This window comes from Condylura cristata, unplaced genomic scaffold (assembly GCF_000260355.1).
Source record: "Condylura cristata isolate star-nosed mole 26May11 unplaced genomic scaffold, ConCri1.0 scaffold00026, whole genome shotgun sequence".
Lineage (NCBI taxonomy): Eukaryota > Metazoa > Chordata > Mammalia > Eulipotyphla > Talpidae > Condylura > Condylura cristata.
Window position 1 is genome coordinate 17552514 of NW_004567127.1, and position 14835 is coordinate 17567348.

Consider the following 14835-nt stretch of genomic DNA (forward strand, 5'->3'; position numbering starts at 1 on the left):
TGTTAAAATAATAATGTTTTATATATTACATTAAATACCAATAACATTAAAATTAATTTCACCCTTTTATTTTTACTTTTTCAGTACTATCACTAGAAATTTAGCCTTATAACCTTAGTACACTGTTAAATATAGTTCATATTTCTCCTTCAATTTTTACTTTTATTAGACAACACTGATCTATAGTCTTCCAACTCAAAGTGCCATCCAAAAGTCAGCATCTCTTCCCTAGGAAATGTTTTATGACTGCAGAATCGTAGGGTCCACCCCTCACTAATGAGTAAAGCTTTCAGCATCTGTAGTCATAAATCATCTGCTTAATGTCAATGATACATTACATACATGTAATCTGTATGTATATATTATGCAGCTAGAATACAAATCTCTAAAAGGTTTTGAAACCGAAAAGGGTTGACTTTTTAATGAAAAGACTTACAGTAGAATGCTTAGAGAACAAGGGTATTTCTAATCAACTTAATTAAAATGAGTCTATTTCCATTATGTATTGTTACATCTCAACAAGATGCACATTGGAGTAAAGATCATGGTTTGAAAATTTTGTATAATTCTCATAGTGCCTAAATCAGGAGTAGACACCAAAAAAAAAATCTTTATGAAATCAAAGGGTTCTACTATTGCTACATCAATTATTAGGTGGGTCAAATTTTGATATATTCAAAACAGTTTAAAGATGGTGAAGTAAATCTTCAGATAAAAATAAATGGAGGGTACCTTGGTTCAGTTTCAATGGTAAGCTCATTTACATACTTTGTAGCTCTTTTTCTCAAGGTTAACTTTCAAGAACCAAAAGGATTTACCAAAATCTCATGTTTCACTTGACCTCTGTGTGGGACATCATATAAAGTTACATTAACAAGCACAAAGTTATTATAGTTTATTAAATTTCTTGTATCTCTTTATACTTTCCTTCTTAGAGTTCCCTTCTTTCATAATTAAGTCTGCTTCTTATCAATAGGAAAAGTATTGTAGAAATTACAATTGTAAACAAAGCTTTAGTTATTCATGTGTTTGATATGTGTGTGTGTGTGATAAATGACATCACACACACACACACACACATATATGAGATGAAGAAATAAGTTGATGTCATTTTTTTTCCCACAAAGAGGATGGAAGAGAGAAAGCTAAAGATGTGGATATATTCTGTACAATATGCTACATTTATAGCTATTACTAGAGTCATATTAACTTCATTGACTATCAAATGAGATAGAAAATGTGTTATTTGAAAGGATAATAAACCAGATAACTATAGTATCCCCAGTGAAGAATGATGTTTGGAATGGTGACCTCAAGACCTGGGTGAAAATCAAATAAAGATTCTGTTATAGACACTAAAGCCACTAAGGAAAAGTCAACTATTGTATGTTTCAAATGGCAGTGGAAATGATCTCATTTCAAGTAAACTGATTTGAAATACCATCGTTCTCTAAACATTCTATAAGACTTTTCATCAAAAAGCCAACCAAGTTTGGTTTCCGAGATTTCCAGAAATTAGTATTTCAAATTTGGTATTTAGAATTTTCACATTAGTCTTGTTCTTAAGTGAGCCTTTGCAAGTGACCTTGAAAGTAGTTTTGGTATGTGGTTATTACTGTTTAGTCTCAGTCACTAAAATCCCATTAACCTATAATGTTTCAACCTGACTGCTACATTCATTAATGTAATCTCTTCATCATGTCAACATAGCCAAATGAAGTTCCCCTGACTGCTTATTTATTGGACATCAAAAGTGTTCAAACAATTTTTTACTACCTCCCAGTTCCCATTGGAAACATAGGGTCAAACACAGTGGCATCTCAAGTACACAAAAGCAAAGTCCTTTCTCTCCACCTACAATATTGTGTCTATTCCCTGATAATGCAAGAGAAAGTAAGGGGTGAGAAGAGGGAGAACTTAGTAATTCTCTTTATGGTGCTCATAGGTTCTGTTTGTGAGCTACTGCCGTCACAATATTTCACTATAATTTTTTCCAAATAGAAAAAGTTATCTCAAATCTTTAGCCCATGAATACCATTTATAGTTGAATGTTTTTACACTGTACAGAGTACAATGAACAAAAAATATGTACATATGTATCCATCCATCCAGAAAAGGCAAAAGTCTCCCCAATTAATACCCTAATCTCTAGCTATGCAATTAAAGCCTAATCACAATGGAGCTAATATAAGTGGCCTAAATTAGAAGGAAATAAAAATAGTTTCAGCTGACTCTACTTAGATGAGTAAATGCTATATGTCTGAGAAGAAGTTATCAGCCACCTTTTATGCAAGGAAACAAAAAGACAAAATACAAACTAACCAGTTGGTTAAATTTAGACAACTTCACTTCCACAGAGAGAAAACATGAACTCTGGGGAATTACTATGTCATGGAGGTTAATAAACGGAATTAGAGCATATTCTAGTTAGAGGACATATAAAAGATGAGAGAAATTATATACAATGGAACCCTAGATTATAGTGGATGGGAAGTAATATGGTTTATTCCAGTACTGTACATTCCTCCAGGTTCTTGGCACAGGAGAGCCAACAATTTGGGGCATGTTTTGCAGCTTTTAAGTACCAATTGTCATTGTGATAGTAACAGGCAGGCAAAGAGTTGTGGGCCAACATTATCTGTTATAATGTTGACTGTAATTCTGGTCTTTGATAATTACTACTTTCCCCCCTTAAATCGCCTTGTTTTTAGCAGCACTGTGTATAATTTATTGCCCTTAGCATATCAATTGGAAGAAAGCTAAAACTTTAAATACTGGCTAACAAAATGAAAGGCATTTTATTACACAAAGGAAATTAGTGAAAATAAACAAAATTTCACAGTTTACAAGGCTACCTATTCCTTTTGGTTTGTATAACTCGTTAACTATTTTGAACAGCTCAAGAAACTCCCCTAGATTACCAGACCATTACACCTTCACAATTTCTATTCTTGACCTTATAATAATAAGTAACCTACATGATTTACAAATAGCTTCCAAATATATAAGCCTATAAAGTCACAGCGCAGCATGTAGATTGCTTTTCCTACTTTTGATCTATCCAAGCCAATTAAGTAGTTAAAGATCATTTGCACAGTCAAAATCTTAACTAAGTAAACAGCATTGCCATGGTCCATTTCAGTCAGAACGTGTAAGAAGAAAATATCCTAAGGATAAATATTTTATTGTGTTTGGTATTATGGGTACAAACAAAATAGCAAATAAAATATCCAATTTTTTGGATGATAGCCTTCTAAATGCATAGAATATGCTGGCCCTTTCTACTTGGATACTACAGGGAAGGTCACTAGGAAACCTAACTAGTAATCAGAAGCTATTTTCTAGGCAGTCTTTGCACATTCTTACTCTAACTAGAATCTAGCTCTTCCCTGAGAGACATTGCTTCTTCTGCAGCCTCTCAAATGGTGCTGATGTTTTCTTGACACAGCTCAAATTCTACTGGGTCCTTACCCGGATAAAGGATCTCCACGTTCTTCCTCACTACTCTCAGAGCACATTTCCCCCCTCTCTACTAAGAAAAATGTCCAGCTTTAAATCTCAGCTGACTACTATCTTATGCTTTAGTGAGGTTATCATCAAACAGCACTCAATAATGCCCCCCTCCCCAAAGATCACCTCTCCCCCTTCTGATTTAAAAAAAATTTTTTTTAATTCTTCTAGCAATGTGACCTCTCAATGCTTTTGTTATAGGAGCCCTGGCTTGGAGGCCTGTCATGGAACGAATAGGAATTCAGTCACTCACCAATGAAATATAGGCCCTCTACTTTACAGACACCTGCCTTCCAGCTTTGGCCCCAGAACCAGTTGAAGTCTGAGGGCAGAAGATTGTCTTAAAAGTGATCTCCATCTCAGCTTCTCTACGACCCAGCAAAGCCACTCCTAGGTATCTACCCAAAAGACACAAAAACATTGATTCAAAAAGAAATCTGCACCCCCATGTTTATTGCTGCTTTATTTACAATTGAAAAAACATGGAAGCAGCCCAAATGCCCAAAAGTAGATGACTGGATTAAAAAAATGTGGCACATATACACAATAGAATATTACTCAGCAACCAAAAAATAAATAAATAAACACATGCCTTTTGCAGCATCCTGGATGGAGCTGGAAGGGATCATGCTTAGTGAAATAAGCCAGAAAGAAAAGGGAAAATACTGGATGGTTTCACTCATAGCAGGAATATAATGGACCAGGTGAGAAAATAATAATAATAATGAGCAGCTATATACCAGAGACATTTTATGGGGGTGGAGTGGGGGATGGGATAAAAAAAAGTGGGAGAAGGAAAATGCACTGGACTATGGTGATGGCACATGGGTGATTTGGTGATGGGAAGCCCACAGGGATTACAACTGAGATGGAAAAATGCACAAAATGATGCAAAAATAAACTATTATGTTATTTAAAAAAAAAAAGTGATCTCCATCTCTCAACACTGCACACTGTGCATAGCCCTGCCCAAAACGCACTCCCTCCTGCCTGCACTGCTCAACAACCCTGTGAAGGTAGGACACAGACACCCACTCTCAGGTGAAGCACGTGGCTCACAGCATTTCCCGACTCTCTCCCATTATGAGAGACACAAGAAACATTCCTTGCGTGTCACCTCAAAATTCATGGGGGAATAAAAGCCAGACATAACCCCCTAGGACCTGTAATACTTTGGGTTTCTTTTCCCGGTGACCCTGTAGCCACCCCAACTGCCCCCCCCCGTCCTGTGTTCACATTCCAGATCCTATGATCACCAATGGCAAAATGTCTCCATAATTCCAGTGTCATCCCCCTTACTCTATGGATCACCTCCATTCTTGGCAGTTCTTCCTTTCTAGTGCTCTGACCCTGTGACATTTCAGCCCACCAGCACGTCTAATAATGGAGAACCTACAGCCTTTTAATGACTCCATTTTTAAAGTATCTGCCCCTCTCCCTCTCCACCTTCCACTCTTGTAAATCATCTGACTCCTTGATCTTGTAGCCCTTGCTCTGATCTACTCTCCAACAAAACCACTACCCTGCTTAAAATCAACTCTCCTGCTATACTGACCCTTTCTTATACAAATGGATGTGGCTGGAGTGAAATATACAAGCACTTTGATGAGTCTATTAATTCATAAGCTTCACATGGTTCTTTAATGCTGCCAGGCAAGCATATCATATGTGATCATATTACGCATTACATTATGTCATCTCATATCATAGCTTACAATAAAAAAAGATACATCTCAATATATAGTATCCCCCTTGTTCATAAACTTATCCACTCCTCAAGATGACTATTTCACACCTTTTTAATCTGGAAACCCCAGTGTCTCCTAAACCACAGTCATTCTCCACTGGTGACTCCTATGTTTTACAAAGCAATTAGAAGGGAAGTTCTTTAAGTTCCAATCGCCATATTTTACCTTCTCCCAGAAGCTGCCTTCCCACTTCAATGAGCATCCTCATTGTCGGCTTAAGCTAACACTTCCATTTGTATATTAGATTCCACCTACTTTTAGAGACTCAAAGACAGAGCTTGGACAATTCTCCCCAGCATTTCCTAATCATCCTAATTCCTTGCTATACAATAATTTCAATGCAGATACAAATAAGTCATTATTATCCCCGTCTTTCCCTAACAACTCCTGCTAACAACTCCTAACAACTGCTGCTCCGTAAACACAATTCCTTGAAATAACTTTTCAAGGAAAAGTAGCTTTTCTCTACTTTTTCTTCCCCCATTCTTTCTTAAAACCACTCCAATTATCTTTTTATAATTTTTAATATTCATGTTTAATTTTTCACAACATAAGGTTTCTCCCCTCAGATGAAGTCACTGTAGTTTTTCTACCGGGAAAGTGCTTCCCTGTCCACCCCCACACACACACTATTCTCCCTTCCCCTCTGTTCTCTACTCTCTCCCTCTCTTTCCTCTCTTGAGTGTCTCAGATCTACCCTCTGCTTTCAAGGGTCAATTTTTCTAATTTGCCCATATCTGACCCATTGTTGGGATTGTACATGTAAGTGAAACCTTCCGGTATTTATCTTTCTCCTGACTTTTGCCCTCCAGCCCTCTGTCAAAGTAGTTTGGCAGTCATTAAACAATTGGTCATTACTAGTCACCAATGACATCCATGTTCTTTCATCAAGGGTTTAATTCAAATTCTTTTTTTCACTAAAAAAACCTTTATTGACTTTTATAGCAAATGTGTTGGATATTGTGAGTGACATCAAAACTAGTGCTGGACATGGCAAAGCTCTACATAATATCTAGATATACTAATGAAAAGTATGACTTTTTGGGATTAGGCGTAATTTACAGAAATTCACACTTTATGTACACTGATGTGGTATTGTTATGAAAAAGTTTTCAGCAGAGTATTTGGCTTCAATTTTGATTCTGTTGTCGCCAAGAGTTACTCTTTTGTTTCTGAGTAGCCCAAGTTATTTTTCCATAAATTAAGGATATTTATGGATAATGACACTAAGTTTAGTATGATTAATTTCAGGCCTTCATTTACATGACCCATTAAGCAACATTTGAAAGAGATGATCTATCCTTCCTCAATTTTTCCTCAATGTGACTTAAGGAAATCAGTGTCCTTGATTTTATTCCTAACTTCCAGACACTACATTTCAGTCTCCTTTGCAATTCCTCCTATTCTCATGATTGCTTAATGTTGGACTGCCCCAGGGCTCAGCCTCCTCACCCTCCAATCCTTCTAGTCCTTTTGTTTCATCACCCCTGTGGTGATTGTACCCTGTCTTCCTGAGTAGGTGAAATTTACTTGTGACTCAGTTTCAAAAGTTTGTTTGTAGCTCAAACCTCATCTGACTTCGAGATTTTATGCCCCCCTATATTCAACTTTGAAGTAATAGCATCTCATATTCAATACATTAAACGCTGAACTCTATTCTCCTGCCCTCTAAACATCTACAAGCACAGTTTTTCTACTCTAGATGATTATATCTCCATCCTTCTAATCTCAATGATTTAGGTAATTACACTTATATAATAAAATCTCAATAGAGACTCATGAACAATGATGTTTGGAAGGTTCTGGGTAGGTGGGCACACTGAAGTGCAGGAGGAGTGATATGCCCTAGGAGGACATGGGGACTCTACCTACCCCCTTATATCTTATCCTATGCATCTCTTTCCTTTGTTTCTGAGTTGTGTCCTTTATAATAAAGCAGTAATTATAGTTGTAGTGCTTTCCTGAGTTCTGTGAGTCCTTCCAGTGATTCACGGACAAGGTTGTAAGGACCCCCAAATACGTGGTCAAGTACACAGAAGTGTAGGTGCACTGGAGACAACAATGGCTTATCGTAGGCATCCAAGACAAGGGTACAATGTTGAGATACGGAGTCCCATACAGTCCCTGAGTCTGCCCTAGCTCCAGGAAGAGTGAGAATTAAGTGGAATTATAGGACACCTAACTGGTACCAGACGATTGATGTTGGAAAACACCAGAAATTGATTCAGTTTTCTAATAACTTGTAACAATCAATAAATGTAGAATAATATGGGCATAGTAATAAAGATATTGAAACAAAGGGACAACTAATTCCAGAAAAATATATAAAGGTAGCATCAGAAAGAATTTAGAAGACTCATCACTTTAAAAAGTCATGACAATACATGACTTAAAGAGATGGCAAATGGCTTGAAGTTCTGCTTTCAGAATGAGAGCTTATTACTCTTACTACCACTTTATAAATTTCCTAAAGCTGTGGAGTTGCAAATCTCTTCTATATTCCATGAGGATCAAACACAATGAATGAGGGAAGAGAGTGACTTTTGTAGGTGGTTCATTCATGGGCCAAGAAGAGAGAGAATTTAAAGGAAGACATGATCAACAAGTGCCAAAATCTGGGAAAGGCAACAGAAGTTAACCATTAATTAAATTATTTCAAAACCCCTTTTCAGGAGGCATCACTTTGTCAAGCTACTACTTCAAAATGAGCTCTACACATTGATATATCATTTCAGAAGCAGTGAGCCCAATGCACAGTGTGGGAACCAATCATGCCCTTCAGTGGCCCAGTGGTTTGCTTCTAATATTTACTCTTGGAACAGGCTTCCATACATTTTTGACTAGAACTCTTATCCAGGGATCACCAGGTCATTCCCAACAAAGGAACTATGGATTGAATAAAAGGAGATGCTGATTAGATAAAACTATAGAAAGGTCTAGAGAGCAGGAAATCTGAAATGCACAGCCAGCCAGAGGTACTGACTTTTAATCTAGTGTCTGGTTTCAGGTTCAGGTTTCCCAGGATGAGGGAAGTTATGGCTAAAGTCATCAAGTGGCTCCAGGTGACGGGACGAAAGAGCAGGAATGAGCCATGAGGCGAAACTGTCTCAGGACATAAAACTGATATCCTTGACCTCCCTAGTTGGATGCTATAACCTCAGGTACACTAGCTTAAAAATCAGAAGCTAATAATTCCAGGACTGAAATCCACTATTCTGTGTCACTTTGAACATATTTGACCTTTCTGCTGCATAGTTTTGCTCCTCTATAAAATAATAATATTTTGCCACCTATCTCTCTACAATTTTGTTATTTCTGATTCTTCTTTTGCATCCCCACCTGTGTGATGTGGGGAGAGTATGCACTTCTGCTCTCCAGAGCTTCAATTCACGGGTGAGTTAATATACAGGGGGCACACACACACCACAGTGTTTGCACTGCTGTTCACATTGGGAGCTTATATCCCCACAGTCACCTCACAACTCAGTCTTGAACACAACAGCAGATCAACACAAGACCACACACAGCAATGGTTGCTAGAGATTAGTTAGGTGCTTTGCTTGGTTTTATTTCCATCTTTCACGTTGAACTGGCTGCTCTGGGGAAACTTCTATACCTGAAAAGATTTGAAGAGAAGCCTCTCCCTCATGTGGGAGCTCTGATCTACATCCAATCATAATAACCTGGAAATTCTCCATGTTCAGTTACACCGGGAATTAAGGCTTCAACATATGAGTTCTGAGGGGAAGACAATTCAGACCATAGCAGTCTAGTCTGCTCAGGCTGCCATCACAAAATGTCAAAGAGCAGGTAACTGAAACAGAATGAACAATGGTTTTCTCATTGTTCAGGAGGTTGGAAGTCCTGGATTGGCTGCTTTGGTTTCTGATGAGCTGGTTTTCTCTAGCTGTCTTCACACTACATCCTCACATACTGCACATGAGGTTGGCGGAGGGATGAGGGAGAAAGGATGAGAATGAGCACAAGCTCCCTGGTATTTCCCCTTAGAAGGACACTAATCCTATTGGATCAGGGCCTGACCCTTATGATGGCACCTAATCTTTTTTTTTTTTCTTTCTGGGTCTTATCCCAAAAGGCAGATGTATTATAAAAAGGGGAGGGAAGTAAAGGACACTTACACAGACACAAGCAGGCAGAAAGAGCTGCCCAGAAAGGGACAGTCATAGGTGGGCAGCCTTGGGGGAAAGGGGGTATGGGGAGCTGCCTCTGCTGATTTGCAAAAGGAGAAGGCTGGTGAAGAAAAGCACTTGCTAGTCACAGATAGACAGGAGAGGTCTACCCTACATCTAATCATACTAACCTGGAAACTCTGTGTTCAGTTACACTGGGAATTAGGGCTTCAACATACAAATGCTCAGGGGAACACACAAGTCAGAACATAGCAGTTCTATATGAAGCATGCTTTGTGGGAGGTCTGGAATAAAGAGAGGAAAGATCTAGATTCAATGGCAAGTGAGATGCTAGTTCAGGTGTGTTTAAAGCATAAGAAATTATATTGACTAACCCAAGTCTCTGAAACATTTTAGAGAAATAGACTCTTAGCTTAGAATTAGATTTGACAAGGACATCCAGTACATTAGACAGAGAGTAGCTCTCCTTAAAGCTAAGATGAATGACTCTTCACCCCACTCCAGAACTTCAGCTCTACACTGCCTCATCAGAAAGTGGTGAGAGATCCTTCAGGGCCCTGTCTGAAAAACACACCTAATACTTGTAATGATAAATCAAATTGTCTAAGAATAACCAAGTACTACTTGGTTTTTTTGTTTGTTTGTTTGTTTGTTTTAAGAAAATACCTAAGTTTAAATAATAAACTCTTACTTAACTTTCCATTTGTCTATCTAATTATCTCAAATATGTTGTGGATTCATGTTAGTAGCTGACTCAGATTTCTTAAAAATCATAACCAATGTCTTGTGCTTAAAATATCGGAGTATGGGGCCTTCCGTGGTGGCACAGCAGGTTAAAGCACAGCACTGAGAAGCTAAAGCCACTGCAGCATGAGTTTGATCCGCGCTCCAGAGGTGGCCCACATGGCGCAGCAGACCTCTCCTGATCCGCCCACTGCTCCCCTCAGCAGTGCACTTCATCAGTAGGCTTATTCTGCTCCCCACTCTGTCTCTGGTGAATCCTCTCACCGCCCCTGCACCTCTGGCCTGTACCCCAGTTCTGTATGCATAAATAAATAAATCTTTTTAAAAATATATCAGAGTATGATATTTAAAAAAGATAAAGGATTTCAACCTGGTCGCAATAATAACACAGAATCTCAGATTTCAAGAACAGAACAGTATTTTGAAGAACACATAATTAAATTAGCTCATTTTACAAGTGAAATTGAGGCTGGCAGGATCTTTCAACCCATCAAAGTCTGATCAGTGGAGAAAATTTGCATCTCTGCATCCCAGGCCAGCCATCCTTCTGCTAAGATTCATGCTCTCAGAATTCATTTCTTGCACTCCCTGATGCTGAACACAGAGACATATTTTGGAAAATTTTGCGAGTTAAATTTTACTGGAAGTCCAGAACCTCAACAAATTCAAAGTAAACCCAGGATGCTCATCCAGTGATTTTCATTAAACATCTGACATTTATCTTATAGAGGTGAGTTTATCTTACCACAATTCTTCATTGCAGTCATGGGAAAATAGTAGCACTTACTGTGTGGAGGTAAATATTATGGCAAGATAAATATTAACTTTTGTAAGAAACCATTCTAGCTGGTTAAAAATCACAAATGGCATCAGTTGTTTAACGTTTACACTTTCATAGTGTCTCCATGGACAATAGAGTTTCTTGAACTAAAATCAGATTTTTCTCAGAGATTTAATATTGAGGTAAAGGTATCAGACACTCTACTCCATACAAAGGAATTTCCTAGCAGCAACCTACAGTGTGCAGTAAAGAAGGGATTCATCCAGGGATATCTGACCTCTTTCTACAAGGTTACTCTTGTCTTCTCACTAGGCTTATCCCTTCTGTGCCTACAAGTATTGAATCTGAGACATAGAAATCCCTCCAGATTTAATCCCTGGCTCAACAGTGTTTAAGACATCCAGAAGTGTTTTCAAACAGTTTTAGTTAGAAGATGATGTTGCTGTGCCTTCATGTTACCTATGCACTGTCTGTTCCTCCTTGTCATTGAGGGTGGAGGGAAGGGGCAGGCAGTCCTACTAGAACAAATAACTGGCCCCTCCTGGTTCTCAACCCTGGCAGACAAAACTGCAGGGAGGCCGTGTTATATTTTACGCTGTTGCATAACCACCTGCTAACTATTTGGAGACTTTGCAAGCCATTGCCTCAAATAATAAAGACTGCTCCATTGTTTTCTTCTCCAAAAGAGGGAATATTTGATCCTATTAAATGACCATTTTATAAAAGGGTCTGTAGAGTGAATTAAAATATAGAGAATCATATGTATATGTTTACACCAAGCTCCTAGAACAAAAGCCATCCTCTGACTATAGATATCTGGGGCTTCCTGTGGCTACAGAGAGGCGGTCTCCTACTCTATACTAGTGGCAGAACTACTGGGAAAGAACAATGTGAAATGGAAGACACCAAGTGACTTAAAGTGCATGAGAGGGTTTGCTGATGAGTAGAATGCTTTTGAATATCTGTGCATGTTCTGAACCTACTAGGGGAATAATTTATTTATTGAAAACATTTTCAATGGAACAAGAAATACTAGATAATTTGTAATATCCTAACTCTGAGTACTCACTGAAAGGTCAAAAGTTTTTGCATTTGGAAAGGAAAAATTCTATGATATATACATGTAGTAAATAAATATACAAAGTTTATCTAGCAATTTATACATTAGACCCACAAAACCATAGAGGCATTTACCCTGCTGATGGTCCCATGGGTTAAAATAATCTTGTCTCTCCATTTTAAGAACTAAGTTTTGAACATGGACTCATTCTTTAATGGTCCACAGTAGTAATTTATTGTTTTGGAATTGTCACTTGAATTTAATTCTTAAAACCTGATAATTAATAGAAAGGGTAAGTGTTATTGGAAAACAATGGGAAGTGGCTATAAATTATCAGTCGATAATTTAAACAACAAGGAAATGCTTAAAAATTAATTGCATTCTGACTCCAAAGGAAATTCAAATGGAGAACTTTCTGGAAAAGTTTGAGCAATGGCAGAAATCCCAGAAATGGTACAGCATTTCCAATAAACATTATGCTTAAAAGACAACTTTTATTTGCAGGAATAATTGATGCATATTTAAAAGAAAGAAGCCATAAATTGATAGTTTGACCTTATGCAAGTTGAATAAATATAGACCAATGCAATGCTAATTTCACAAACTCTTGAAAGAAATCTGCTAATAAAAGACCTCATGATGATAATGGAAAGTCTATTCCTTATGTAGAATACTGAAAGTACTATATATTCAGGTACATAGAAATAACGCAAAAGAGGAAAAAAAAAAAAAGGAAAACTGCTGTTTGAGGCAAAGCTGTTTGGAAATGGAATAATAAGAGCCACGAGTCTCCTGAGGTCCATGAGTCCAGGAGTGTTCACTTCTATTACAAACTGCAAATCAGGTCTCCTGTGAGGTGGTTTGAACATTTGGAATTTAGGGTTCCCCCAGGCTTCTATGTTAAGGAATAAACCATCTACAATGATAAATGATTGAGGGTATTACATCAAATCATATCTTTATGTGCATGAATAGGTTTTAAATCACTCTTTCTTGAGGAGAAAAATAAAATGACAAGTTTTAATTCAATGCCACAGGAAATGTTTAAATAGCAGCACTAATAAAAATAAAGCAAGCACAAAAAAATGAAAAGAGAAACTCATTCTAGTTCAGGGTGTGTGTTAGAAATACAGGAAGCCCTTGGGTACTAGGAATTCTGTTCAGGAAAGAGAGGATCTTGTCAATTTAGGATTGTGAACATGTTCTAAATTTTAACTTTGATGTTGAAGCTTCTGGATCACTGATAAAACAAATGCTTGACTTTGCGGAAGTAGTACAAATTTAAACTTGACGTGACAAAAGCTTACCCAAGCATCAATCGCTCTTAGAGATAAAATGGTGGCATTAGTTACAACTCAAGTAGGTGAATATTAACTTAGTAAGTACAAGCTGAATGAAGCAGGAGTAGCTTGCCATCCAGAGGAATGCAAATATAGAGGGTCTAATCCATACACCAAGTAACTTTTAAAACACACCTTTGTTTTCCCATTTAATTCAGAGAGTCAACACATCTAGATGATTATATAAGCTTTCAGCTTATTGATTTCCCACCTTTTTTTCTACTAGACACAGGGAGCTTTATTTATTGCTTAACTATAACATCTGAATGCATGGCTGAAGTCACTGTGCTAAAATAATTAAATATTGGTTAGTTGGATTTGTTTGAAATATCCTGAAAAACATTGACTAGGGAAACACAAATGACAAAATGTTAGTTTTATTTTGTTCTTGTTTTAATATCTCATCTCATCTCTCAAAGAAATCATATTTCTCCACTTTAACCATCCCAGTAGGAACCATGGAAAAATGACAGGGAGCTGCTGGTTGGTTATTTTTGATGCTAAAACATATGTTGTTGTGTCATGTCCTAAACAGCAAGCTGAAGCATCCCTTTCAAATTCTCAGCACCACTGACACTTCCAACAAGTTCTTTCGTATTGGTTTTGGTCTTATCTGTTTCTAACAGACAGCCTCATGCCTTGGAAATTTGACCTGAAATAAAAATGCAGCCCCAAGTATCTGCTGTCAATTGCACAGAAAATAGGAGATGACAGCAAAGTCACTTCTGCATGCTGAATTAGATCTCTTTCCAACATCTTCTAATGTCATTATTAGCACTCAAATACACTGTGTCAAAATGTGTCTGTGTAGGGAGATGGACTGGGTAACATCGAGTTTCCCTCTTAGTCAACTTGACAAGCTGTTTTTAATACACACCTCTGCATTGGAATTATTTAGGAAAGGTGCCTAGCCCATCACAGAGATTTATAGAAAAAGGCATTCAAAATGGGCATATGTCATCAGTCCAGTTACAATTAGCTACTTAGGACCAGGCAACTGTAAATCTAGCCTTATGGAAACTAGACTATAAAAAAGTCATCTCAACTTGAAAGTTCTATGAATTCAATGACTTAGAAATGATCATTTATTTTGATTTACATTCCTCCATGATGGTTACATTAAAGATGATGTTTTCATCTCCCGTGGGAAATTGTTTCATATATATAAAACATATATATGTACAATTATATGTATATGTGCATGTAGATGTGAAATTAATGCTGAAGAAATTATACTAATTTTATATTAGCTGGCCTCATTAATTTATTATAGGAATATTGCACAGTAGTAATGGGAGAATAAACTGAATTTCACTAACTTTCCCCTACCTCATCCCAAAAACTCTTCTTGAAATACATTGATAAAATAAATTTAGCTAAACTACATAGCAGATTATATATAATACAACTTCCATATGAGGTAAAAGATATTTTCCTCATGATTTTTGAAAAGCAATATAAGGTAAATGGATGGAAATATGAAGTCAATGGAATATTCTAA